A 27,574-nucleotide genomic window follows, 5' to 3' on the forward strand; every position below is an offset into this window, starting at 1 on the left:
TTTCAAGTATCTTTTCAGCAATGCCCCACTCTACTGGTACCAATTTACTCTATTAATCTGTTTTCACACTGCTGATAAACACATACCCAAGACTGGGAAGAAAAAGAGGCTTAATGGACTTACAGTTCCACATAGCTGAAGAGGCCTTACAATCATGGCAGAAGGCAAGGAAGAGCAAGTCACATCTTACATGGATAGAAGCAGGCAAAGAGAACGTGTGCAGGGAAACTCCTGTGTTTAAAACCATCAGATCTCATGAGACTCATTCTCTATCATGAGAACAGCACTGGAAAGGCTCAACCCCATAATTAAATCACCTCCCACCAGATTCCTCCCATGATGCTTGAGAATTGTGGGAGTTACAATTAAAGATAAGATTTGGGCAGGGACACAACCAAAGCATATCACTCCTCAGAGGAATCATCCTATCTCCTCTTCAGTGAATGGCTGGCATGGAGGAACGTGGGCCTGACACTGCCAAATTTTCCATTTTCCCAAAAGAAATCAGGAATCTAGATTTTGACTAGGAAATCTGACATTTAAAAGTTTACAATGGGGCTGGGCATGGTGGCTCATGGCTGTAATCCCAGCACCTCGGGAGGCCAAGGCAGGCGGATCACGAGGTCAAGAGATCGACAACATCCTGGCCAACCTGGTGAAACTAAAAATACAAAAATTAGCTGGGTGTGGTGGCACATGCCTCTAGTCCCAGCTACTTGGGAGGCTGAGGCAGGAGAATCCCTTGAACCCTGGAGGCAGAGGTTGCAGTGAGCCGAGATCATGCCACTGCACTCCAGCCTGGAGACAGAGCAAAACCCTTTCTCAAAAAAAAAAAAAAGTTGACAATGAATTCAGATTTTCTCAAGCACTCTGAGGTTCACAGCAGTGAGCTGGAGCTGGCTGGGAAAGGCGCCTGAGAGCTGACTACGCACATCTCTTCTCCATTCTGCCTTCTGCCTTCAGCGACTTCACTTCTGTGGCTTGAAATCAGTCAGTGTGGGAATATTTACACCACAGAAATAGGCAAATGCTATGAATCAGACCTTTCTTTCCTTTTTTTTTAAGCTTGTTGTTAAACATCTACCAACTCATCAACATCTGTGGACCTAATAAAGCATGTTGCCTTTGGTCCAAGGCCAATGACAATTTCTAATTTAAACTTAAGCAAGAAGACAGCATAGGCAACATGGTGAAACCCCATCTCTACTAAAAATACAAAAATTAGCCAGGCATGGTGGCACATGCCTGTAATCCCAGTTATTCAGGAGGCTGAGGTGAAAATCACTTGAACCCAGGAGGTGGAGATTGCAGTGAGCCGAGATTGCACCACTGCACTCCAGCCTGGGTGATAGAGTAAGACTCTTGTCTCAAAAAATTAAAAAATAAAAATAAATAAACTTAAGCAAGAAGTAGTGTTAAATCACCATGAAGCAATATTATATATTCAGAAATAGGCATTTACAGCCAAGTGTTCATGGCATGCTGAAACCGCAGGGTATATGGTGGGCTAAGAGCCAGAAGGACATCATTGCTAGCTGAGAAGGACATCATAACTAACTGAGAAGGCAAAGACAAGGAAGCAGGGTGGGAATTTTGAACAAAGTCCCCTACACCATACAAAGGGTACTCTATAAATAGGACATTTCCATATGCTCCTGTCTTCCCCCACTGCTCTAAGGGACTATGGTAAATTATGCTGCTAATCATGACCCTCAGCACCTGGTAACATCCTGAAACAGCTTCTGAATCATCACAAAGAGCTGAGATTACGCATAGTGATTGAGCAATGATGTGTTTCAAGTCTCTTTTTGAAACAACCACAAGTGGATGAATGCCCTATCATGAGAAAGAGGGATGGAGGCAGTGGCAGGTTCCCTTTTTCACTTCAAAACCAGCCTAACTTTGGTCTGGTTCTCAATTCCTGTTTTCTGCTACGTGGAGCCTTCAGCAGTCTGGGGAAGTATATTGGTCCCTTCTTAGAATAATTTATTTTTAATGAATGAAATAAAATACACAAAATTACAAAAGCAGCTGTATTAAAACACAGTTACTAAACAATGAAACAAATGTGTGACACATTAAATGTGCTTTATTATTAAATCATGAAATAACAGCCTGGGCGAGGTGGCTCACGGCTGTCATCCCAGCGCTTTGGGAGGCCGCGGCAGGCAGATTGCTTGAGTGCAGGAGTTTGAAACCAGCCTGGGCAACATAGTGAGACCTCATCTCAAGTTAAAAAATATCTATGTATTTATATACAGATATGTTTATAAAATGAAATAACAAGATTAGGGCTAATAACCACCATTATTTGAAGGTAGTGGTCACGGTGAAGGATAAGGGATCTGCCGTGACTGTCAAGTAGAGAGAGCGGATGTGTGATTTCACTGGTGCCAAAGCTACAAGCCCTGCTCATCCTGTGTCAGGATTCATTCATCATTCATCATGGGAGGACATGCTCAAGGTTAGTCAGTCAGGGGTTAGTTAGGCGCTAGTAATATAAAGATGATGCCGTCCACAGTTACAGATGCTCTGAATTCTACCCATGGGCCCAGCTTAAGAACTCCTGTAGTCAGGTTGGGCCAGTAGTAAGAACTCAATACATTCTGACTGAACCAAACTGAACTTCACATTTGATACGGGATGAGTGCTTGGCGTGGTTTTAAGGAGATAAGAAGGGAGGAAAGACACCGTTCAAACCTAGCATGGGACACCCAGACATCTTCCTTAGTATACAACCTGGCAGCCCCATGCCTTCAGAACAATAGCCTGCAACATATATTCATCAGTAACATCAAATAAAACACAAAAACATCCACTGATGGCAAAAAGAAATACTGAACCAGATATAGACCAATGGAACAGAACAGAGTCCTCGGAAGTAACACCACACACCTACAACCATCTGATCTTTGACAAACCTGACAAAAACAAGCAATGGGGAAAAGATTCCCTGTTTAATAAATGATGTTGGGAAAACTGGCTAACCATGTGCAGAAAGCTAACCATGTGCAGAAAGCTGAAACTGGATCTCTTCCTTACACCTTATATAAAAATTAACTCCAGATGGATTAAGATTTAAATATAAAGATCTAACACCATAAAAACCCTAAAAGAAAACATAGGCAATACCACTCGGGACATAGGCATAGGCAAAGACTTCATATCTAAAACACCAAAGGCAATGGCAACAAAAGCCAAAATAGAACTTCTGCACAGCAAAAGAAACAATCATTAGAGTGAACCGGCAACAAACAGAATGGGAAAATTTTTGCAAGCTACCCATCTGACAAAGGGCTAATATCCAGAATCTACAAAGAACTAAAATAAATTTACAAGAAAAAACAACCCCATCAAAAAGTGGGCAAAGGATATGAAGAGACACTTTTCAAAAGTAGACATTTATGCAGTCAACAAACATATGAAAAAATGCTGGTCATTAGAGAAATGCAAATCAAAACCACACTGAGATACCATCTCACACCAGTTAGAATGGCAATCATTAAAAAATCTGGAGACAACAGATGCTGGAGAGAATGTAGGAACACTTTTACACTGTTGGTGGGAGTGTAAATTAGTTCAACCATTGTGGAAGACAGTGTGGTGATTCCTCAAGGATCTAGAAATAGAAATACAATTTGACCCAGCAATCCCATCACTGGGTATATACCCAAAGGTTTATAAATCGTTCTATTATAAAGACACATGCACATGTATGTTCATTGCGGCATTGTTTACAATAGCAAAGACTTGGAACCAGCCCAAATGTCCATCAAGGATAGACTGGATAAAGAAAATGTGGCACATATACACCATGGAATACTATGCAACCATAAAAAAGGATGAGTTCATGTTCTTCGCAGGGACATGGATGAATCCAGAAACCATCATTCTCGGCAAACTGACACAAGAACAGAAAATCAAACACCACATTGTCTCACTCATAAGTGGGTGTTGAACAATGAGAACACATGGACAAAGGGAGGGGAATATCACACACTGGGGCCTGTTCGGGGGTGGAGGGCTAGGGGAGCGATAGCAGGGGGTAGGGAGGTTGGAGAGGGATAACATTAGGATAAATACCTAATGTAGGTGATGAGGGGATGGAGGCAGCAAACGACCATGGCAAGTGTATACCTATGTCACAATCCTGCAAGATTGTTACCTATGTAACAATCCCGCCTATGTACCCCGGAACTTAGAATATAATTAAAAAAAAAAAAAGAAATACTGAACTGGGGCCATAAGTTTTATTTCAGTTTTCACTAGAATTTTGACCATCTTGGAGGCTACCCACCACTTCTCCCAATTTAAATCATGGCTGAACAAAGTCTCAATCAAATTTTACCACCTACTAGCTGTGTGACTTTGGGCAAGCTATGTAACTTCTGTGCTTCAGTTTTCTCACCTATAGAATGGGGGAAAATAATAACAAATGTGTGACACATTAAATGTGCTTTATTATTAAACATGAAATAAGAGCCTGGGCAAAGTGTTTGAGACCAGCCTGGGCAACACAGTGAGACCTCATCTCAATTTAAAATATACAAATACACACACACACACACACACACACACACACACACACATATATATATATATATATATATATATATATGAAATGAAATAACAACCTCACAGGATGAAAGCTTATGTAGAGCTCTTAGTGTAGTATCACATGACAGAAAAAATATAGTATGCGTTAGCTGTGAGAATAAGGCTCTTGCAAATTAACTAACAATATTTAAATTTAAAAATTCTCCAAAACTTGGCAATACCTATACATATTTAAAATTTAAATATTACAATGAAAATATGGTTTATAAAGCAGTTGCGCAAGAAAATAATTAGGAACAACCTATGTCTTACAATAGGAGGAATGGTTAAATTAATGAACATCCATACCATGCTTATGTACCCTGGGCAACCTCAGAAAGATACAAGAAGTATGAATGAACATGTCCCAACTAATTCTACAGATCTATAGTATTATCTTGATATCAAAACAAGACAAAGGGCACAAAAAAAGAAAAAAGGTAGATGAATATACATATATATACACATATACATATATACACATACATATATACATACATATGTGTGTACATTAAAATATTGTTTAATGTGTGTGTGTATATACACTTATATATACACATACATATATGCATACCTACATATGCATATATGTATGTGTATACACACACACACACACACACACACACACACACACACACAATTTTTTTTCCAGACAGTCTCACTCTGTCACCCAGGCTGGAGTGCAATGGTGCAATCTCCACTCACTGCAACCTCTGCCTTCCGGGTTCCAGTGATTCTTCTGCCTCAGCCTCCTGAGTAGCTGGGAGTATAGGCACATGCCACCAAGCCTGGTTCATTTTTGTATTTTTACTAGAGATGGTGTTTTGCCGTGTGGGCCAGGTTGGTCTCGAACTCCTAACCTCAGGTGATCCACCCACCTTGGCCTCCCAAAGTCTAGGATAACAGGAGTAAGCCATCGTGCCTGGCCTATTTTTTTTTTTGAACGCTGATGCAATCCTAAACATATCCTAAACAAACAAACAAAAACAAACCAAATACAGCAACATATATTATACACCATAATCACGTAGGATTTATCCCAGAAGTCTGAGATTGATTTAATATCTAAAAATCAGGCTGGGCACAGTGGTTCACACCTGTAATCCCAGCACTTTGGGAGGCTGAGGTAGGTGGATCGCCCGAGGCCAGGGGTTCAAGACCAGCCTGCCCAACATGGCGAAACCCCGTCTTTACTAAAAATAGAAAAAATGAGCTGGGTGTGGTACCACATGCCTGTAATCCTGGCTACTCTGGAGGCTGAGGAAAAAGAATCACCTGAACCTGGGAGGCAGGAAGTTGCAGTGAGCCAAGATGGCACCACTGCACTCCAGCCTGGGATACACAGTGAAACTCCATCTCAAAATAAATAAGTAAATAAAAATCAATTAATGCAAAACATTATATCAATAGTATACAAAAATAAAACCACCTGATCATCTCAATAGATGCGGAAAAAGAATTTGGCAAAAATCTACAGCTCTTTGTGATGAAAACATTCAACAAACTAGAAACAGAAGGGATCTTTCTTGACCTGATAAAGGCCATCTACAAAACTAATTTCATACTCAATAGTGAAAGTCTGAAACTTTCCTCAAGATCCGGAATAAGATAAGGAGGTCCACTCTTATCATCTCTTTTCAACATTGCAGTGGAGGTTCTAGTCAAGCATGAAATAAAGGAAATAAAAGAAATCCAGATTGGAAAGAAAGAATTAAAACTATCTCTATTCATAGATTACATATTCATATATGTAGAAACTCCTAAGGAATTGACTGAAAATTATTAGCACTAATACAGTAGCGTAGCAAGGCCACAGGATACAAGACCAACATGCAAAAATTAATTCCATTTCTACACACTTGCAATAAACAATTCAAAATAAAATTAAGAAAACCATTTCATTTGCAATAACACTAAAATAATTACTTAAGAAATTTTTTTTAAAGTCCAAAACTTATGCTCCAAAAAACTATAAAATATTGTTTAAAGAAGTTAAAGAATCAAATAAATGGAAAGACATCCCATGTTCATAGACTAGAACACTTAATATTGTTAAGATGGCAAAATTCCCCAAATTGATTCAATGCAAGTCTTCTTTGTAGTAATTGATAAACTGATGTTAAAAGTCACATAAAGTTCAAGGGACTCAGAATAGCCAAAACAATCTTGAGGGAAAACAACAACATTGGAGGACTCACACTTCCTGATTTCAAAATTTACTACAAAGCCACAGTAATCAAGGTACTGCAATAAGGATAGACAGGTCAATGAAGTAGAATTGAGAGTCCAGAAATCAATTTCATGTTTATGGCTAATTGACTTTTGTCAAGTGTGCTAAAGAATAGTCTTTACGACAAATGATCCTGGAACAATTGGATATTTATATGCAAAAGAATTAAGTTGGATCCTGTCTTAGTCCATTCTATGGTGTTATAACAAGATACTACAGACTGGGTAATTTGCAAAGAACAAAAATTGATTCCTTAGAATTTCGAGGCTTGGAAGTCTAAGATCAAGACACTGACAGCTTGAAAGGGCCTTCTTGCTTTTTGTCACACGAGGGAATACATCACATCGTGGAAGGGCAAGGAGAGAAAGAAGGAGGGAAAACGTGCCCTTTTATAACACAATTAATCCCATCCATGTGGACAGAGCCCTCATCACCTAACCACCTCTTTTTTTTTTTTTGAGACAGCGTTTCGCTCTTGTTACCCATGCTGGAGTGCAATGGCACTATCTCGGCTCACTGCAACCTCCGCCTCCTGGGTTCAAGCAATTCTCCTGCCTCAGCCTCCTGAGTAGCTGGGACTACAGGTGTGTGCCACCATGTCCAGCTAATTTTTGTATTTTTAGTAGAGATGGGGTTTCACCATGTTGACCAGGATGGTCTTGATCTCTTGACCTGGTGATCCACCTGCCTTGGCCTCCCAAAGTGCTGGGATTATAGGCATGAGCCACCGCGCCTGGCCCACCTAATCGCCTCTTAAAGATGCCACTTCTTTATATTGTTACAACGGCAATTAAATTTCCATGTGAGTTTTGGAAGAAACAAACACTGAAACCACAGCAGACTCATATTTCACACCATGTACAAACATTAACTCAAAATGGATCAATAACCTGAATGTAAGAGCAAAACCATAAAACTCTTAGAAGAAAACATAAGCATAAATCTTCATGATCTTGGATTAGGTAATGGTTTCTTATAATACGACACTAAAAGCATAAGCAACAAAAGAGAAAATAGAACTTTATCCAATAAATTGGACTTCATCAACATTTAAAACTTTGATGCTTCAATGAATATCAAAAATATAGTGAAAAGACAACCCACAGGAGGGGGGAAATATTGGCAAATCATATATCTGTTAATGGACCTGAATCTAGAATATATAAAGCGCTTTCATAACTCAGTAATAAAAGGACAAATAACCCAATTAAAAGATGGGGAAAGAATCTGAACAGACCTTTCTTTTAAGATAGTATACAAATGGCCAGTAAACACACAAAAAGATGCTCAATATCATTTGTCATTAGAGAAATGCAAATCAAAGCCACAATATGATACTATTTCACATCCAAGGAGAGATAGTAAAAGTGTTGGAGAGGGTGTGGAGAAATTGGAACCCTTGTACACTGTTAGTGGGAACATAAAATGTGATAGCCATTTTGGAAGTTAATACATGCTACAACATAGCTCATTAGAAAACATGCTAAGTGAAAAAAGTCACAAAAGACCACACGTTGTATGATTCCATTTATATGCAATGTCCAAAAAAGGCAGATCTATAGGAACAGAAAGTAGATTAGTGGATGCCTAAGGCTGGAGGGGATAGAGAGTGTCTTAGTTCATTTCGTTTTGCTATAACACAATACCTGAGACCAGGTAATTAATAAAGAAAAGAGGGGGCCAGGCATGGTGGCTCATGCCTATAATCCCAGCACTTTGGGAGGCAGACACAGGCAGATCGTCTAAGGTCAGGAGTTTGAGACCAGCCTGGCCAACATGACAAAATTCTCTCTCTCAAAAAAAAAAAAAAAAAAAATTAGCTGGGCATGGTGGCACATGTCTATAGCGCTAGCTTCTGGGGAGGCTGAGACAGGAAAATCACTTAAACTCAGGAAGCAGAGGTTGCCGTGAGCTGAGATCATGCCACTGCACTCCAGCCCAGGCAACAAAGCAAGACTCTGTCTCAGAAAAGAAAACAGGTTTTACAGGCTGGGAAGTTCAAGATTGAGCAACTGAATCTAGTGGCTTCTGGTGAGAGCTTCACACTGAATCAAAATATGGTGGAGAAATGGAAAGGGAACCAGGAAAATATGAGAGGCAACGTCTCTTTACAACAATCCACTCTCACTGGAAGGAATCCATTCCTGAGAGAACTAACCCAGTCTAGAGAGAAAGACATTAATCCATCTTAACGACCTAATCATCCTTCAAGGCGCCTCCCCACCCAACACTGCCGCACTGGGACCAAGCTCAACAGGCGTTATAGTGGAGACGAACCATATTAAACCATAATGGGGAAAACGCTAAAGGGTATGAGGTTTTTTTGTTTGGAACTTGAAATGTCCTAAAATTGATGGTGGTGATGGCTGAAAAACTCTCTAAATATACTAAAAAAACCACTGAATTGTACACTTTAAATAGATGAATTTTATGGTATGTGAATTCTACATTGATAAAGCTATTTAAAAAGAGCCATCAGTAGGTATAAACAATGAATTTGTAAAAAAATACATGAAGAAGTACATATATGTGTGAAGGAACTCATGTGTGTATGCTTGGACTTACGTGTTTGTAGATGAAAAAACAATTCTGGAAGGATCCACAGCCAACTCTTCGAGTTGGTTATTTCTGGGGAGGATGGAGGAGCAAAGGGAGGCTGGTTTTTTACTTTCAATACTTTAAAATGATTTGAAAATGCATCCAAATGCCTAAATATTAAGGATTTTTTAATGGAAAATGTATTTTTAAAAAGAAAAACCCACCCTTGCAGTTAATAATTGAAATTAAAGTTTGGGGAGAGAGGACCACACACTCAAAATCTTGTGTTTCAAAATTTTGCCTAGAACTTCTCAACTAATGAAAATCACCACATATTTTCACTTTCTGAAACCTGGGCTTGGCTTATTCCTCTCTTTGGTCTTTAAGCCTGAAAGGTTTGCTGGAAAAAACAGAACCAAAAACTCTTTCTTCTGGCAGATTCTCGTCCTTGTGTTCCCTTTAGGGCAGTCATTCTCCCCCAGGGGGCATGTGGAGAGAGTTTTGGTTGAAACAAGTAGGGGCACACTACAACAGTGTCAGGGATGGTGCTAAACACCCAGCGATGCACAGCACTGCCCCACCACAGAGGATGCTCTGGTCCAAAATGCCAGCTGTGTTGAAGGGGAGAAACCTGGCTCCAGGGTCACAGATTGTTTTAAAGGAAATGGACATGGGCGGGTTAGTTACTCAGGGTTTCTCTTAGCCCTAGGGAATCCAAAACAGGTGATCCCAGGCAGTCTGGGTGAGGAGTATCCTAATGGGAAACCCTGGGGCTGAGGATAGAAGAAAGAGAAAAAACAATGCTGAGTTTTATTACTGTTGCTGTTGTAAGAGGATGACGGCTGCAAATATCAAAGCAAGTCTGAAAACCTGTTGTTCCTGATCCCACCCTCCTAACAAATTACCAACAAAACATTTGTTTGACATCTGGAGCCTCCAGTCCTAACGTCTCTCCTGAGCTTCAGACTCTTTTTTCCCCAGTGGTTTGTTTGTTTGTTTGTTTGTTTATTTGTTTGAAATGGAGTCTCACTCTGTTGACCAGGCTGGAGTGCAATGGTGCAATTGCAGCTCACTGCAACCTCCATCTCCAGGGTTCAAGCAATTCTCCTGCCTCAGCCATCCAAGTAGCTGGGATGACAGGCACCCGCCACCATGCCAGTCTAATTTTTTTTTTTTTTTGTATTTTAATAGAAATGTGTTTTCACCATTTTGGCCAGGCTGGTCTTGAACTCCTGAGCTCAGGCGATCCTCCCTCCTCAGCTTCCCAAAGTGCTGAGATTACAGGTCTGAGCCACCACACCTGGCCTCCAGTTGTTTATGGATTGTCTCCATTCCAAGGTCCCAAAGGCTCCTTAAATTCAATACCTTCAAAACTCGCGATCCCTCAAGCCATGCTCACTTTGGTATCCCGTTTTGACAACAGGAGCATTGTCCGGCAAGTGACCCTCACTAATGTGTCCACGAACAACCCTTCCTCCTCTCGCTCACTACGAAGAGTCTTCTGCTTTGAGACCTGTTTCCTTCTCTACCTTCCATTCTCTACCTTTCCTTCTCTACCTCCCAACACGCCCGCTCCCTGCTCACACCAGAGGTGGACGTTGACCTTGACCTCACTCGTTAAGAGTTTGTCATGAAAACATGACCTACGTAGGGCTTGCAGAGTTCTTCCCAGGGGCTTCAGGAGCCAGGATCTTTTTCTTTCTGAGTTCCCGGGTACTGTTTTCTGACACATTACTGGCTGGAATAAAGACTTCATTTCTTAGCCATTCTTGCAGCCATTTGACAAAGTTCAGATCAATGAAATATAAGGGGAAGTAACTGGAATTTCTGAGAAGTCCTTTACACACTGTGCCCCATCCAGATTCCTCTAAGCCCCTCCAGCCTTGTGAGTCCAGCTCCCAGCTGCTGCAGGCTCTACCGCTAATGGCTTACACCTGTGACTGCACACAGCCAAGACCTGGTGGTGTAGGCCCATCTACCCCCACCAACCACAGCCAATGGTTGGCTGGTGTGGGAGTATAAAAACCCAGTTCTGGCCTGGCAAGGTGGCTCATGCGCTTTGGGAAGCCGAGGCGGGCAGATCATGAGGTCAGGAGTTCGAGACCAGCTGGCCAACATGGTGAAACCCCGTCTCTACTAAAAATACAAAAATTAGCCAGGTGTGGTGTTGGGCGCCTGTAATCCCAGAGGCTGAGGAAGGAAAATCTCTAGAACCAGAGAGGCAGAGGTTGCAGTGAGCCGAAACCCAGGCATTGCACTCCAGCCTGGGTGACAGAGTAAGACTCTATCTCAAAAATAAATAAACAAATAAACCCAGTTCCTTTGCCCCAAGGAGGGCCAAATTCTAAGGTGTAATTTATGCTCCATAAAATAACCGTGTTTGGCTTTTCCCATTTCTCATCAATCTCCTCACATTCCTACTAGTTTTTTCTGGGAGCACTTCCTTGATAAATCATTTCCTACCAAATCCTTAGCCCAGAGTCTGTTTTCTTAGAGAAACTGACCAAAGACAGTGCCTCAAAAGGAAAGGGACACCCCCTCCCTCTCCCTTTCCTCCATCCTACTACCTATCATGTGGATGTGACAGCCAGCATGCCAGCAGCCACGTTGAACCTGAGAATAGGGCTACACCGCCGAGCTGAAGACGCCTGGCTCCCAGTTGATTCTGTGCAGCCCCCACAGCAACCCTGAATTGCCTCCATGCAGCACGTGCAGGGCAGACCTATAAGACAGAGTAAAACCTTGTGTGCTTTCCCTACTTTTCAGGGCTTTGTAACATTGAAGACCAACAAAATTCCCAAGCAACATGCTTCCTTAACAGCTGTGAGGACTTGGGAAAGTTACCAACTCTTTTTGGCCTTGCTTTCTGTAACTCCTAGGACTGTTGAGAGAACCAGCAGGTCATCACTTCTTCCCAAACAGCGCCCCCCCACTGCCCTTTCCTCCAGGAAAAATTTTCTTACTTAATTGAAAAAGGAGGGATGATTGTTACTTCATCAGCTTTGGGAGCTCCGTCTTCCTCCGTCAGCCTGTGAAATCGACTCAGCCTTTGCTGAGTACTTAGCACAACTACATGCCTGTGTGTTCAAAACATGCCTTTTATACATTTCTTTTTCTTTTCTTTTCTTTTGAGATGAAGTCTTGCTCTGTCACCCAGGCTAGAGTGCAGTGGCATGACCTTGGCCCACTGAAACCTCCACCTCCTGTGTTTAAGTGATTCTCCTGCCTCAGCCTCCTGAGTATCTGGGATTACAGGTGCGCACCACCATGCCCGGCTAATTTTTGTATTTTTAGTGGAGATGGGGTTTTGCCATGCTGGCCAGGCTGGTCTCGAACTCCTGACCTTAGGTGACCCACCTATCTAGGCCTCCCAAAGTGCTGGGATTACAGGCTTGAGCCACGGTGCCCAGCCCTTTTATACATTTTTTTATACAGCTGCTGTTACACAGTCTGTTAAAGAAACTCAGTCCTCTCAAAATATGGTAGGTTGAGAAAAAGCATAGCATGTCTCTATTCCAAATATCAAATATATAACATCTGGAGCCAAAAGGATCAGTAGCTATAAGGAATAAGACAGGCCTTACTGAGGAAAATTATAAATGTAGCCTAAGTTCAGTTTTTAGATTTCGGGCCCTAAAGAAAGGTTTCATGATTCTGTTGTGAATGGGAGTGGCTTATACTAAACAGGCAGAGAATGAAAAGGGGAGGAACCCCACAAGTGAGCAAGATTTAATGAAGGAAATCCATGTTCAGAGAGAAGAGAGAGAGAACAATAAGGAACTATCATCACATGATAATAAAATGATGGCAGCAGGAGAATAGCAAGAGGAGCTCCAGGCCAGTGCCTGACACACAGCAGGCTGCTGAAATCACATCTGCTAAAAGCACTGTCAGCGGACGGCCATCAGACAAGGGAGAAAAGAGTCACTGAGCTGGGAGACACATGGAGAATCAAACCCACAATATCAAAGCAAGCAAGTAGATGAAAACAAAGCAGAAGTACCTAGTAGACTTTAAACAACATGCATACCCAACTTGACAATAGTGTGACAAGATAAAAATGCAGGGATTCTCTGAACTATCATTAAGGAAGTATTTGAAGAAAAATTTCCAGGATTGGCCAGGCATGGTGGCTCACACCTGTAATCCCAGCACTTTGGGAGACCAAAGCAGGCAGATCACCTGAGGCCAGGAGTTCGAGATCAGCCTGGCCAACATGGTGAAACCCTGTCTCTACTAAAAATACAAAAAATTAGCCAGGCACAGTGGTGGGTGCCTGCAATCCCAGCTACTCAGGAGACTGAGGCAGGAGAATTGCTTAAACCCAGGAGGTGGAGGCTGCAGTGAGCCAAGATGGCGACACTGCACTTCAGCCTGGGCAACAAGAGAGAAACTTCGTCTCAAAAATAAATAAATAAATAAAATCCCAGGATTGGAAAACAATTGATCAAGACATCAACTGCTCACAGAGTACTTTCCAAAATAATTCCAGAAAGATTCTCAGACAAGATTTTCTTTTTCCAGGAGGTGCACTGTTGGTTGCCTACACAATATTGTTGCTACACAATATTGACTTCCCTTCTGCCTCAATAAAGAAATCCTAGCTGCTCTGAGATAGCAATGAGCTTGCATGCAGATAGGGGGCTGGGGCACAGTCTGACATGGTTTGCACCAATGAGTTGTGGGAATTTTCCCAGAAAATTCTTTTCAGCTGGCACATACTTTTGCCTCTTTCCTTCCCTCTTCCTGTCTTGATAGTGATTACAATTTCTGTCTTATGAGCAAAAGAGAGACAGAGCCACCATCTAAGCCTGGCAGAACAGAAAGATGAAGGTTCTGGGACTATTATATCAGCCCTGGACCACAGACCTCTGAATTTCTTAGTATGAGAAGCTGTATGAGAAAAATAAATTTCTACGTGTTTAAATCATTGGTATTGGGCTTTCCTATTTCATGCAGCCCAATACAACCTGCAGTCGATATGCTTGTCATTTTGAAGAAGCACTACTACTGGCAACAAAAAGGAACAGTGCTACCTTGAGACCTAAGTACCAAGAAAAGTGGCTGCCGAGTTACAGTAAGAAAAGCACCAGACAGAAAGCGCAGAAGAAACAGGAAACGAATGTGGTTATTTCCTCTTTCCTCCAACTCCACAAGTGTTAAATGGGGCACCATTTTCAGACCACATAGGAAAAGTCATTCTGTCAAAGGTTAATTATTTGGCCTTTACTTTTTGTCTGAAGGCACAAGCCAAGCTTGAGAATATCCAAGGAGGTTTAAGAGAATGCTCAACCAAAGCCTAAAGGTCCAGAGGCATGAGAAGAATGAAACTAGAAAGAAAGATGCGGAGATCAAAAAAGAGAAGTCCAGGCTGGGTGTGGTGGCTCAGACCTGTAGTCCCAGCACTTTGGGAGGCCGAGGTGGGTAGATCACCTAACATCAGGAGTTCAAGACCAGCCTGGTCAACATGGGGAAACTCTGTCTCTACTAAAAAAAAAAAAAAAAAAAAAAAAAAAAATTAGCCAGGCATGGTGGTACGCACCTGTAATCCCAGCTACTCGGGAGGCTGAGGCAGGGGAATCACCTCTGGGAGGCAGAGGATGCAGTGAGCAGAGATGGTGCCACTGCACTCCAGCCTGGGCGACACAGCAAGAATCCATCTCAAAAAAATAATAATAAGAAGAAGAAAGTAAAGTCCATAAACCACTAGAGAGGTTAAAGAGGCAATGGGCTCTCAGTTAAAAGATGTGATGATACAAGGTAGATTCCAAGACATAAAAATGTCATTTAAAAAAGCATTTCCAGAGAACAAGATACAACAAGGACTTGGGAGGCAAGAAGGTTGGAGGAAATGGGTTGAACCCCAAGCTGAAAGATTCGGTATCACCAAGAAACAGAGGTCTCAATTTTGTTTATAAACATAAAAAATAGTGTTAGAAATGATTTTTATCCTCAGATAGTTTAGATATGAATTCATTCTGATCCCATTTTAAATGACAAAAAGAACATATAAGCCATCATATTAAAAATATAGAATTGGAGTACAGGATGAAGGAGGAAAATACCAATGAAACCTAACATTAAGTGCATTAGTAGGCTGGCCGTGGTGGCTCACACCTGTAATCCCAGCACTTTGGGAGGCCAAAGTGGGCAGATCACGAAGTCAAGAGATCGAGACTATCCTGGCCAACATGGTGAAGCCCCGTCTCTACTAAAAATACAAAAATTAGCCAGGTGTGGTGGCACATGCCTGTGGTCCCAGCTACTCGGGAGGCTGAGGCAGAAGAATCGCTTGAACCCAGGAGGCAGAGATTGCAGTGAGCCAAGATCACGCCACTGCACTCCAGCCTGGCGACAGAGCAAGACTCCATCTCAAAAAAGAAAAAAAATTAAGTGCATAGATTTCCCTACAAAGATAAAATAAAGGCCGGGCACGGTGGCTCACGCCTGTAATCCCAGCACTTTGGGAGGCCCAGGCAGGCGGATCACCAGAGGTCGGGAGTTCAAAACCAGCCTAATGAACATTGGGAAACCCTGTCTCTACTAAAAACACAAAATTGGCCAGGCATGGTGGCGCATGCCTGTAATCCTATCTACTCAGGAGGCTGAGGCAGGAGAATCGCTTGAATGCAGGAGGTAGAGGTTGCGTTGAGCTGTATGACACCATTGCACTCCAGCCTGGGCAACAAGAGTGAAACTCCATCTCAAAAAAAAAAAAAAAGATAAAATAAAATTTAAAAATATAAAATAAAATAAACAATAAAAATATAAAAATGTGTTAAGTGGTTAATTTAAAACAAAAATGACTAAAGATGACAACTAAAGAGACGTTCTAAAAGTCAGTAAGTATCTGCTAATATGACGCCGAACTTTAATCATTTCTCAGTTTTAAAATAGGTATTAGTATATAAAGCATTCAGAGGTAAATAAAGGCAATACTATTATAATAAAATAGTAATAAAAGTTATGAAAGTGATAAAAGCAATAGCACTGAATTGATATGCCCAAAACATACAATGAAATGTTATTTTGGGTGTATTTTCTGTTTGGAGTGTGGCTGTGGGTAACGTTTCCTCCAGGTCTAAAATTCAGAAACACAAGAGAAAAACCAGCTGAAATATATGCAGACCCCAGGATATATAGAAACAACAAATAAAAAGGAGAATTCTGCAAAATGCATGTTCTCAAATCATTATGTGATGATTTTAGAAATAAGTCAAAACATCATTGCATAGTCAACCTCACAAAACCTTTTTAAAAGCAATCATTTAAAATAACATTTGAGATGAGTTAAAGAGCTAAACAGAGAATGGATAAGAATCTTTATCTCAACCATGGAGGGGACCTGAATTTATAAAAAGCTATAGAAAAAGCCCTGCCAGTCAAAATGAGTGTATTTGGCTCTATAAAAATCTCTACATTTCAAAAAATTTAAGCCAATAAAAAAATGGCTGAATAGGATAAATATTTTAGACATCTATTTATATCAAGTTCTTCTACTCTGAAACAATCAATCTGTGTGTGTGTGTGTGTGTGTGTGTGCATGTGTGTGTGTGTGCGTGTGTGTGTGTTCATGTATATAAACAATATAGATCAAAACTTGAGCCCAGGCACAGTGGCTCATGCCTGTAATCTCAGCACTTTGGGGGGCCGAGGTAGGTGGATCACCTGAGGTCAGGAGTTCAAGACCAGCCTGGCCAATATAGTGAAACCCTGTCTCTACTAAAAATACAAAAACTAGCCAGGCGTGGTGGCATGCACCTGCAGTCCCAGCTACTCGGGAGGCTGAGGCAGAAGAATAACTTGAACCCGGCGGGCAAAGGTTGCAGGGAGCCAAGATTGTGCCACCAAATTCCAGCCTGGGTGAAAGAGCGAGACTTCATCTCAAAAAAAAATAAACAAAAACAAAAACAAACTTGAGGGGTCCTCTTGACCCTTGAGGCAGCCCTTAAAATACCACAAACCCCATGGGCTCCTTGGGGCGCAGTTTGAAAACCACAGCCTTGGTTGATCTGCATGGCCAATTCCTTGTGAACTTCATCAGCTGCTTAAAAGGAGGGAAGACCTAAGACACAGAGAACCTTGGTGCCAACATGCCAAGTGCTAACAGGCAAAGTTAGGAGGTGACTTCCAGGATCAAATATGACTGAATTAGAGGTGAAAGTCCTGGGGGCAGGCACCCCCTCATCATGGTGATAGTAGAGAGGTTGCAGCTTTGGGAGGACTCCTGGGTGGTAGGCAGCACACTACCCAAACCTTGCACCCATGGTGGCACAGACATCATCAACCTCCTCCGCAATTCTGCTAACCAGATCGTTTCTGTCTTCTTAGACTATCTTAGGTCACCACACTGTAAAAGGGGTCATGATTGGCTGGGAGTGGTGGCTCACACCTGTAATTCCAGCACTTTAGGAGGCCAAGGAGAGTGGATCACGAGGTCAGGAGTTCAAGACCAGACTGGCCAACATGGTGAACCCATGTCTCTACTAAAAAATACAAAAATTAGCTGGGCATGGTGGCTTGTGCCTGTAATCCCAGCTACTTGGGAGGCTGAGGTAGGAGAATTGCTTAAACCAGGACCCAGGAGGCAGAAGTTGCAGGGAGCTGAGATCGCGCCACTGCACTCCAGAATGGGCTACAGAGCAAGACTCCATCTCAAAAAAAAGGGGTGGCCATGATCTCTTTAACTGGCAATTCTTCCCACAACAAGGACCCCAACAGAAGAAAAGGCAAAGAAGTGGTAGTTCAAAGTGTAAAGTCTGAGGGAGTTGCCACACTCTTCCAGCTAGTAGCTTCACACAGAGCACAGAAGCTCTCGGTGCCTTGGGATCCTTGTCTGCAACACAAGAATATTAATAGTACTGCCCTTATGGGGTTGTTGTTAGAACTAAATGTACACAGAGATGTGCATTATGTTTAACCATGGTGAAATCCAAAATTTCATGCTTTTATTATAAACAGTAAAATCCCGCATAGCCAAGTCAATTCTAAGCAAAAAGAACAAAGCAGGAGGCATCACACTACCGGACTTCAAACTATACTACAAGGCTACAGTAATCAAAACAGTATGGTACTGGTACCAAAACAGAGATATAGACCAATGGAACAGAACAGAGGCCTCGGAGGCAACACAACATATCTACAACCATCTGATCTTTGACAAACCTGACAAAAACAAGCAATGGGGAGAGGATTCCATGTTTAATAAATGGTGTTGGGAAAACTGGCTAGCCATGTGCAGAAAGCAGAAACTGGACCCCTTCCTGAACCTTACACTAAAATTAACTCCAGGTGGATTAAAGACTTAAACATATGACCTAACACCATAAAAACCCTAGAAGAAAATCTAGGCAAAACTATTCAGGACATAGGCATAGGCAAAGACTTCATGACCAAAACACCAAAAGCGTTGGCAACAAAAGCCAAAATAGGCAAATGGGATATAATCAAACTCCACAGCTTCTGCATGGCAAAAGAGACAGTCATTGGAGTGAATTGGCAACCAACAGAACGGGAAAAAATTTTTGCAGTCTACCCGTCTGACAAAAGGCTGATATCCAGAATTTACAAAGAACTAAACAGATTTACAAGAAAAAAACAAATAAGCCCATTCAAAAGTGGGCAGAGGATATGAACAGATACTTTACAGAAGAAGACATACATGAGGCCAACAAACATATGAAAAAATGCCCATCATCACTGGTCATCAGAAAAATGCAAATCAAAACTACAATGAGATACCATCTCACACCAGTTAGAATGGCGATCATTAAAAAATCTGGAGACAACAGATGCTGGAGAGGATGTGGAGAAATAGGAACACTTTTACACTGTTGGTGGGAGTGTAAATTAGTTCAACCATTGTGGAAGACAGTGTGGCGATTCCTCAAGGACCTAGAAATAGAAATTCCATTTGACCCAGCAATCCTGTTACTGGGTATATATCCAAAGGATTATAAATCGTTCTACTATAAGGACACATGCACACAAATGTTCATTGCAGCACTGTTTACAATAGCAAAGACCTGGAACCAACCCAAATGCCCATTGATGATAGACTGGACAGGGAAAATGTGGCACATATACACCATAGAATATTATGCAGCCATCAAAAACGATGAGTTTGTGTCCTTTGTAGGGACATGGATGAACCTGGAAACCATCATTCTCAGCAAACTGACACAAGAGCAGAAAATCAAACACTGCATGTTTGCACTCATAGGTGGGTGTTGAACAATGAGAACACATGGACACAGGGAGGGGAGCACTACACACTGGGGTCCGTTGGGGGGAAATAGGGGAGGGACAGTCGGGGGAGGGGAGTTGGGGAGAGATAGCATGGGGAGAAGTGCTAGATGTGGGTGATGGGGAGGAAGGCAGCAGATGACACTGCCAGGTGTGTGCCTATGCAACAATCTTGCATGTTCTTCACATGTACCCCAAAAGCTAAAATAAAATAAATTTTAAAAATAATAATAATCAACAGTAAAAAAAAATCACATATAACCCCCAAGTCCGACTATTTGAGGATAGTTAAACCATTCCACATTCATATAAACGTGGAATTCTTGAGAAAGTATATAGGAAATAATGTGAAAAAGCTTTTAGTACATACTTATAGATTTCGATACCTATGTGTAGTCGCAGAAATCGGAAGAGTTTAAGAGAATGTAACTTCCCGCAGCTCCTTTTAGAAATAAGAGCATGCAAGGTTCACCCTCGGTGAACAAGCATCCTTTAAGTGAACTATAAAAAGCAAGCTCTGCTACTGCTCAAGAAGAGCGAAGTGCTCCCTGTCCTTCTCCCTCCCAAAGACAAAGAAGCCCAGAGCTCACCATCAACAAAGCTTCAACGGGGGGACTCAACCCATCAGACCCGTCTGGCCAGCTCAATGCTGTTTCAACGTTAGAATCTGAATGCCTATGTTGGGGCTGCTCTCTCCAGGGCACGAGGTCCTGCTGCTCCCTAATGTCCTACACCCCAAGTTACACTCATTTACATTCACAGTCTGACCCCTGAGGTCACGGGTTACAGTGTTTCCCTTTCAAGGAGAGGGGATCAGTTGAGAGACACAGGAGAGCTGATTAGAGAATGGGAAAAATAAACCCTGAGTACCTAATTAGGCTTACAAAGATGACTCTCTGGCCAAGGAAAGACATAGTAGGTGTGCTGAAGGTCCTGGTAAAATGTCTGACAATTCACATCAGCTGAACCGAAAGAGGCAGAAGGCTGGGGGATGAAGGGAGGGCCATGTTGTGACAGAGATGCCTTCTGATGAGGCGATTTTCTCCACCATCCTTGGCAGGACCGCGTGCTTCTGGGTCCGAACACGGAAATGTCTTCCTCTAATGGCTGAGATGTTTCCCAGGTGTATAGTCATTAATGTATGCGTGATCATCATCTTCCCCCACTCTTCTCTCCTTGCTTCTGAGGGGAAAAGATTGTTGCTTTGCTGGGTCAACTACCAGGACTGTCCTTTCCTATGGGGAATCCAGGAAACAGGCTGAGAGAAAACTAAATGATGCTGCAGAAGTGAAGTCAATTCTGATAATAAGGAGCAGAGAGAGGTGTGGGGAGAAGGGACCGGGAGGGACAGGAAGACAGAGGGCTGATGGTTGGGAGAAACTTGGGGAGGAGTTTAGGGATAAGAGTTTCCAGAACTCCTTTGAGATATGAGAGACTGGGAGAATCCCATGCCGGCCTTGCCAAGTGCAGCCATGCAGAGCCAAACATGGGCCACACCCAGGGCCAGAACAGGGCACCTGCATACTTATTTCTGTTTACTAAAAATGAATAAAAACTGTTGTTGAGAATCTAGTCACATAGGAGGCAGGCTGAGCCTCTCTGTCTGAGCATCTCAGGTCCTCACGAGCCGGATCCCCTTCTCAGCCTGAGCCCGACACATCCCTGCATCTGGATGGTATGCAATGAATCTTCCCTCAGCGCACTTGACTTCCAGCTGGTGAGGAGGTCATAAGACAACAGGTGAGCTCACTTCTGTGCCATACCTGCCTGGCCACCGGTTTGCCCTCTAGACTCTGGATTTCTCAGACTTTAACGTGCTCAGGGCTGACCTGGGTGTTTTGTTAAAGTGTAGACTTGGATTCTGTTGGTCTGGGGTTGACCTGAGACTCTGCATTTCTTTTCTTTCTTTTTTTTTTTTTTTTTTTTGTCTGAGACAGGGTCTTGTCCTGTTGCCCAGGCTGGAGTGCAGTGGCACAATCGTGGCTCACTGCAGCCTCAACCTCAACCTCTGGGCTCAACAGGTCCTCCCACCTCAGCCCCCCAAGTAGCTGGGACTATAGGCCTATACCACCACAACTGGCTAATTTTTTCTATTTCTTTGTAGAGACGAGGTTTTGTCATGTTGGCCGGGCTGGTCTCGAACTCCTGACCTCAAGCAATCAACCCACTTCTGCCTTCCAAAGTGGTGGGATTACAGGCATGAGCCACCGCACCTGGGCCGACACATGATTTTTTTTTTTTTTTTTTTTTTAGACTGGAAGAAACATTTATTCTGCAGCTTGCCACAAATGGGATGAGGTAACGTTTCCCTGACCCCTTAAAGTAGGCGTGGTGGTTCTGTGACTTGATTTGGCCAATGACATGAGAGTGGAGGGGACCTGTGCTACTTCCAGGTGATGGCTGTCATTTAATCACTGGTGCTCAACTCTTCAGCCCTTTCTTCTCCTTCCAGAGCAATCCTGGAAGCACGTGCTGAGGAAAAGGAGCCAAGAGACAGAAGAGGCCTGGAGCGCTGGGACAACACAGAGGCAACTGCCCTCCAGCATCACCCACGCCCACAGTGAACTCATTGTAAGAAGTACACATTTATTGCATTTTACTGAGATTTTGGGGGCAGCTTATTACTGCAGCAAAACCTAAGCCTCCCCTGACTCCGTCAAATGCAGATTACCTCGAATGCTTTGGGGACAGAAGCCAGCTATAGATATACAGGCAAACACGGGGACAAGCTCCTAACAAAAGCTGGTTTCAGAGAAAAGATATTCACAGAAGATCATTTACAAGACATACTGCCAGTCTACATCTCAGAGTACTTTAAATTTATTCCTGTTTCATGTCTGATCACCAGCCTTTTTCAGAATCAACATTTCTGAATTGTGTTTTAATACTCTGCCCTGAGGTTTTCTTTACTGCAGTCAAACGTACTTAACATATTTATCATTTTAACCATTTAAAAGCATACAATTCAATAGCATGAAATATATTTGCAATGTCATGTAACAATCACCACTATCTATACCTAAAATGTTTTCAGCATCCCAAACTGAAAGTACCCATTAAACAATAACTCCCGTTTATGGCCTTCCCTCAGCCCCTGGTAACCTCTATTGTAATTTGTTTCTATGAATCTGCCTATTCTAGGTACCTCATGTAAGTGGAATCTTATGATAGTTGTCCTTCTGTGTCTGGCTTATTTTACTAAGCATAATTATATTCAAGGTCCATCTATTTACAGCATATATCAAAATTTCATTCCTTTTTTGGCTGAATCATATTCCATTATATGTAGCCCACATTTGGTTTATTCATTCATCCATTGATGGACTCATGGGTTGTTTGGATATTGCAAATAATGCTGTTATCAACACTGGTGTACAAATATCTGTTTGAATTCCTACTTTTGATTTTTTTGGATATATACCTAGAAATGGAATTGCTGGGTCATAAAGTAGTTCTATGTTTAACCTTTAGAGAAACTGGCAAACTGGTTTCCACTCTAAGCTTTGACTTCTAAGTCAAAGGTCTCAATTAGATAACAGCTACATGAAATCATCAATTGCATTTTCCAGAAAAATATTGTTTGTGAATATCATCTGTTGTCCTTTACAATGTCTCCTACATATAATCTCAAGGAGAAAATACTTTTGAGAATTAGGTACTGGGGCCAGGCATGGTGGCTCATGCCTGTAATCCCAGTACTTTGTGAGGCTGAGGCAGGCGGATCACTTGAGGCCAGGATTTCAAGCCCAGCCTGGCCAACACAGTGAAGTCATTTCTCTACTAAAAATACAAAAATTAGCTGGGTGTGGTGGCTTGTACCTTGTGAGGCTGAGGCAGGAGGATTGCTTCAACCGGGAAGCATGGATGTTGCAGTGAGCTAAGTTCGTGCCACTGCACTCCAGTCTGGCCAACAGAGTGAGACTTCCTAAAAAAAAAAACAAAACAAAACAAACAAACAAACAAACAAAAAACAGTGGCTCACACCTGTAATCCCAGCACTTTGGAAGGCTGAGGCAGGAGGATCACTTGAGGTCAAGAGTTTGAGACCAGCCTGGCCAACATGCCAAAACTCTGTCTCTACTAAAACAGAAAACAAAAAACAAAAATTAACTGGGCATGGTGGCGCACACCTGTAATCCCAGCTATTTGGGAAGCTGAGGCAGAAGAATCACTTGAACCCAGGAGGCAGGGGTTGCAGTGAGCCAAGATCGTGCCACCGCACTCCAGCTGGGTGACAGAGCAAGACTGTCTCAAAAAAAGAGGAGAATTAGGTACTGGGACAGGTTTATGTTTCCTCCTTTCTGATACTAAGAATTCTATTACAGGTCATGGCTCTGCCATGAAGCCTGAAACCAGATCTGAAGCTTGAACAGTCATTGCTGGTTCTCTCCCTTCTATGGGATTCCCCATCATTCCTTGGGATCGTTTTAGCATTTCCTGGCACGCTGGCCTGATTTTCAACAGCAGAGCCTATATCTTTCCCTGAGGGCTACCCTTGGGCTGCCCACGGAAGAAAATAAGGCCAGAAGTACCTGGGAATTACATCCCTGTGCGCCTTCCTCATCCTCCCCAGACAGCTTTTTAACCAATTCCTGACAGGTGTGGGTGTGTAAATATCCCAGCTTTCCTGCATGGGATATCTGGGTCAGGAGCTTTGCATTCATTGCTTCCAAGCTTCCCCTTGGGATTAGGTACCAGTTGCCCACTATGGCGTCTGCCTTAATAGCATACCCTTGATTAACTTATTTTCCTTCCCTGATTCAAGTCCTCTTGCACCTACCAGTATGCTCCTCCCAATAAATTGCTTGCATTCAAATTCTTGGTTCAAGGTCCACTTCTAAGGGAACCCAAACTAAGACAAAGTTCCTCTCTAGCAACTTCATAGCTCCACTTGCTTTCCATATTTCTGTTCTTGTTTTCCCTGGTTCTGAAGTTTTATTTATATTTTATAATTATTTTACTGTATACTTTGTCTGTTACCTAAAAGTCTTTGCAGAATAAAGCATGGTGGAATTAATTTTTAGAAGAAAAATACCATCATGTAAGGTTACAATACAAATGCAAGATATAAGTGGTTTATGGAATATAATTCTAATTTTTTTTTTTTTGAGACCAAGTCTTGCTCTGTTGCCCAGGCTGGAGTGCAGTGGTATGATCTCAGCTCACTGCAACCTCCGCCTCCTGAGTTCAAGCGATTCTCCTGCCTCAGCCTCCTGAGTAGCTGGGATTACAGGCATGAGCCACCACGCCTGGCTAATTTTGTATTTTTAGTAGAGACAGGGTTTCTCCATGTTGGTCAGGCTAGTCTTGAACTCTCCACCTCAGGTGATCTGCTACCTGGTCCTCCAAAAGTGCTGGGATTACAGGTATGAGCCACTGTACCCAGTTATAATTCTAATTTTAAAAAACACACACATATATATACATGTATATGCAGAGGGAAAAGAAGACTAGAAGAAAATGGACCAAAACATTACCAATGGTTAATTTGGATGATATTACTGCATATAACTTGATTTTTTTCTTCTTTGTATTTTATTTTACAAAAAACCTGAAGCTTTGGTTTTTTCATCTGTAACGGGGGATTATTATGCCTACCTCATGGGGTTGTGCTGACTGAAATGAAGTGTAAATGTAACAGCAATGAGTGGCATTGCACATTCACATAATAATCACACAGTATGTGCCTAATATGGGCCTGATAAGGGTAGCCAGTGCCATTATTACAACAATTAATCAAACAATTCAAAAGGAAATATTATAAATGAGAAATGAAAATCAGCCCACATGTACATAATGTTTTTTACCTTTTAACAGGCACACACTTACGTGAGCTCCTTGCCCCTCACAAGAACACTCTAACAAGGGCAGGCTTAGGCAGAGAGAGAGAACAGAGGGGCAGGACCAATATTTACCAAATGGCTCATATGCCAGATACCAAGGCGGGCACTCTGTAGATAGCTCAGATGAGAAATGAATGGGGCTCAGAATAGTTAAGAGGCTTGCCCAGGATATAGCGGCAGGACCAAAAGCTCCCACTCCAGACTAGTTGTCCAGGTTTCTTTCCACTCCACTATGCCACGTGTCATATTCACATCCCCAAAGTCCATGTTCCTACGTGGCCAACTACCCATGCCATTCCCAGTTCCTGCTACATGATGCGGGCACTACACGCTCCTTCCTGCCTCTGTGCCCACTGGGAGCACCAAGAGATGGTTTTTGATGGTGGCAAGGATGACTCAGTCCTCAAAGTTCCCATCAAAACCATCCCAAGTAACCATTCAATCTAAAACAGTCCTGTACTTGCTATGCAAAAACAATAGATTCAAGGTCACTTCCAAAGTGACACCTCCTAGTTTGTTCACCCCAAGTCTTGCCTATGCGGAGATTCTGGAACTGTCTTCTGAGACGTGGGAGGTGATGTGATGAGGGGCTTGTGGAACATGGCTAAGAGTCCAGCAGAGAATGTGGGCTTTGGGGAGAATGTGGGGTTTTATTCCTCCTCCACCAATCTTGGGCCCATTCTGGTCTGCTGTGAGAGATTTCCTGCCTGATACCCGGTTATAGTGGTGCCATCATGGCCTGCTGATGGGCAGTGCAATCTGGGATGGGATGGGGGCTGGGAGCCAGGCACTTCAGATACAGCCTTTGTGTCCCTAATCATGCTGGTCCTCTGCCTCACCTCCTATGCACCATCCAAAGCCCTTGATTCCTGGACTAGCCATGGGAAGTGTTTCTTGATATCAATCTCTTCCTTTGTGCTGCTTCTCCCGGCAGAATGCCTATGTAGCACAGCCATGTGTGGGAGCCTCAACTTGTCACCCCAACCCCACCACCAGGGAGCTCTTCTAGAGCGCACAGGGGCTGTAACTACAGACCGCTCGGCACGTGCACCACCCTGGGCTGTTTGCAACTGCGAGCCTTTTTTGCAGTTTGGATGCCACTTCCTCTGTGTGGCTTTTCCAAGCTCCCTCCCCTGCTCCAGCTCTCTTTTTCCCTCCCTTCAAAATTTATTTCTACAGCATCTTCCCCAGCCCCCCTGAATCACTTGATTATTCTTCAGGGATGAACAATTTTTAGGGATGTGGTGCAAAGACCTACTCCTGCCCCCAATCATTTTCCTTCTGCTGTGAAATAAACACAACTGATTGTAGCTGTGCTACATCTTTGCTAAAAAATTCTCAATGGCTCCCAGGTGCCTCTAGATAAGTTCCAGCTGCTGAGTCTCTCAGTGAAGGTCCTCCCCCTCCATCCCATTAACCAGCAGACCCTCCTAGTCTTCCTTCCACCACTCCAGACAGCTCAGGGGGCCCCCAAGTACGATTCTCTCCTACTCCAGAGGTCAACGCGCTTCCAGTTCTCAAACCCAAGTTATGCCTAACACGAATTACTTCAGCCCAAAGGTCACTTCCCTGGTTGTTCCTGATGGGAAATTTTCCATCCTTTGAACTCTCATTGACACTTTTGCTTCCTCACTTCCAATCTGTTCTGATTTTTTCTCACTAAGTGTGAAGTCAAGGGCAGAATCTTTTCAAATCTGCCCTTCCCCTCCGACTGACTCAGTAATGTTCAGTTTCCTTTCCCTATCATCTGCAAAAGCTTTCCTCCCCATGAACTCAAGCCCGTCTCCTTCATTAGACTGAAAATCTCCCAGAGCAGAGCGTCTGCAATTTAAGGGTCATTCCAATCCTTTGGGGGCTTTGTTAACATGCAGATTCTGACTCAGCAGGTCTGGAGAGGGAACTGAGACTGTATTTTTAACAAGCTGCCGGGTGAAGCTGAGGCTGCCTGAGCGTGGACTACATTTGAGCAGCGGGGAGGCAATACCACCTGTTGATCAGGCGACGGGGCACGTCGGTGAAGTCAGGCTGGGCGCCCAGATGGATGAAAGGCTCAGAGGGTCGGTCCTGCCCCCAGAGGAAGTGGAGGCCGCCCGGGGGCTGTCAGCGAGTCCGGCCAGGACAC

General features: G+C 42.9%; 1 protein-coding gene and 1 long non-coding RNA gene across 2 annotated transcripts in view; one reads left to right on the forward strand and one right to left on the reverse strand.

Annotated features, from left to right (window-relative positions):
- KCNK13 (potassium two pore domain channel subfamily K member 13) overlaps positions 1-27,574 on the reverse strand; it is a 116,028-nt gene that overhangs the window by 87,221 nt on the left and 1,233 nt on the right. The gene's annotated exons all lie outside the window — the stretch shown is intronic.
- LOC116557899 lies at positions 8,086-27,537 on the forward strand. Its single transcript, XR_004271748.1, has 3 exons — positions 8,086-8,405; positions 22,003-22,011; positions 27,527-27,537. It is a non-coding gene; the product is annotated as an uncharacterized LOC116557899 (long non-coding RNA).

Source organism: Sapajus apella, unplaced genomic scaffold (assembly GCF_009761245.1).
Source record: "Sapajus apella isolate SASKATOON/1434 unplaced genomic scaffold, GSC_monkey_1.0 scaffold20, whole genome shotgun sequence".
Classification (NCBI taxonomy): domain Eukaryota; kingdom Metazoa; phylum Chordata; class Mammalia; order Primates; family Cebidae; genus Sapajus; species Sapajus apella.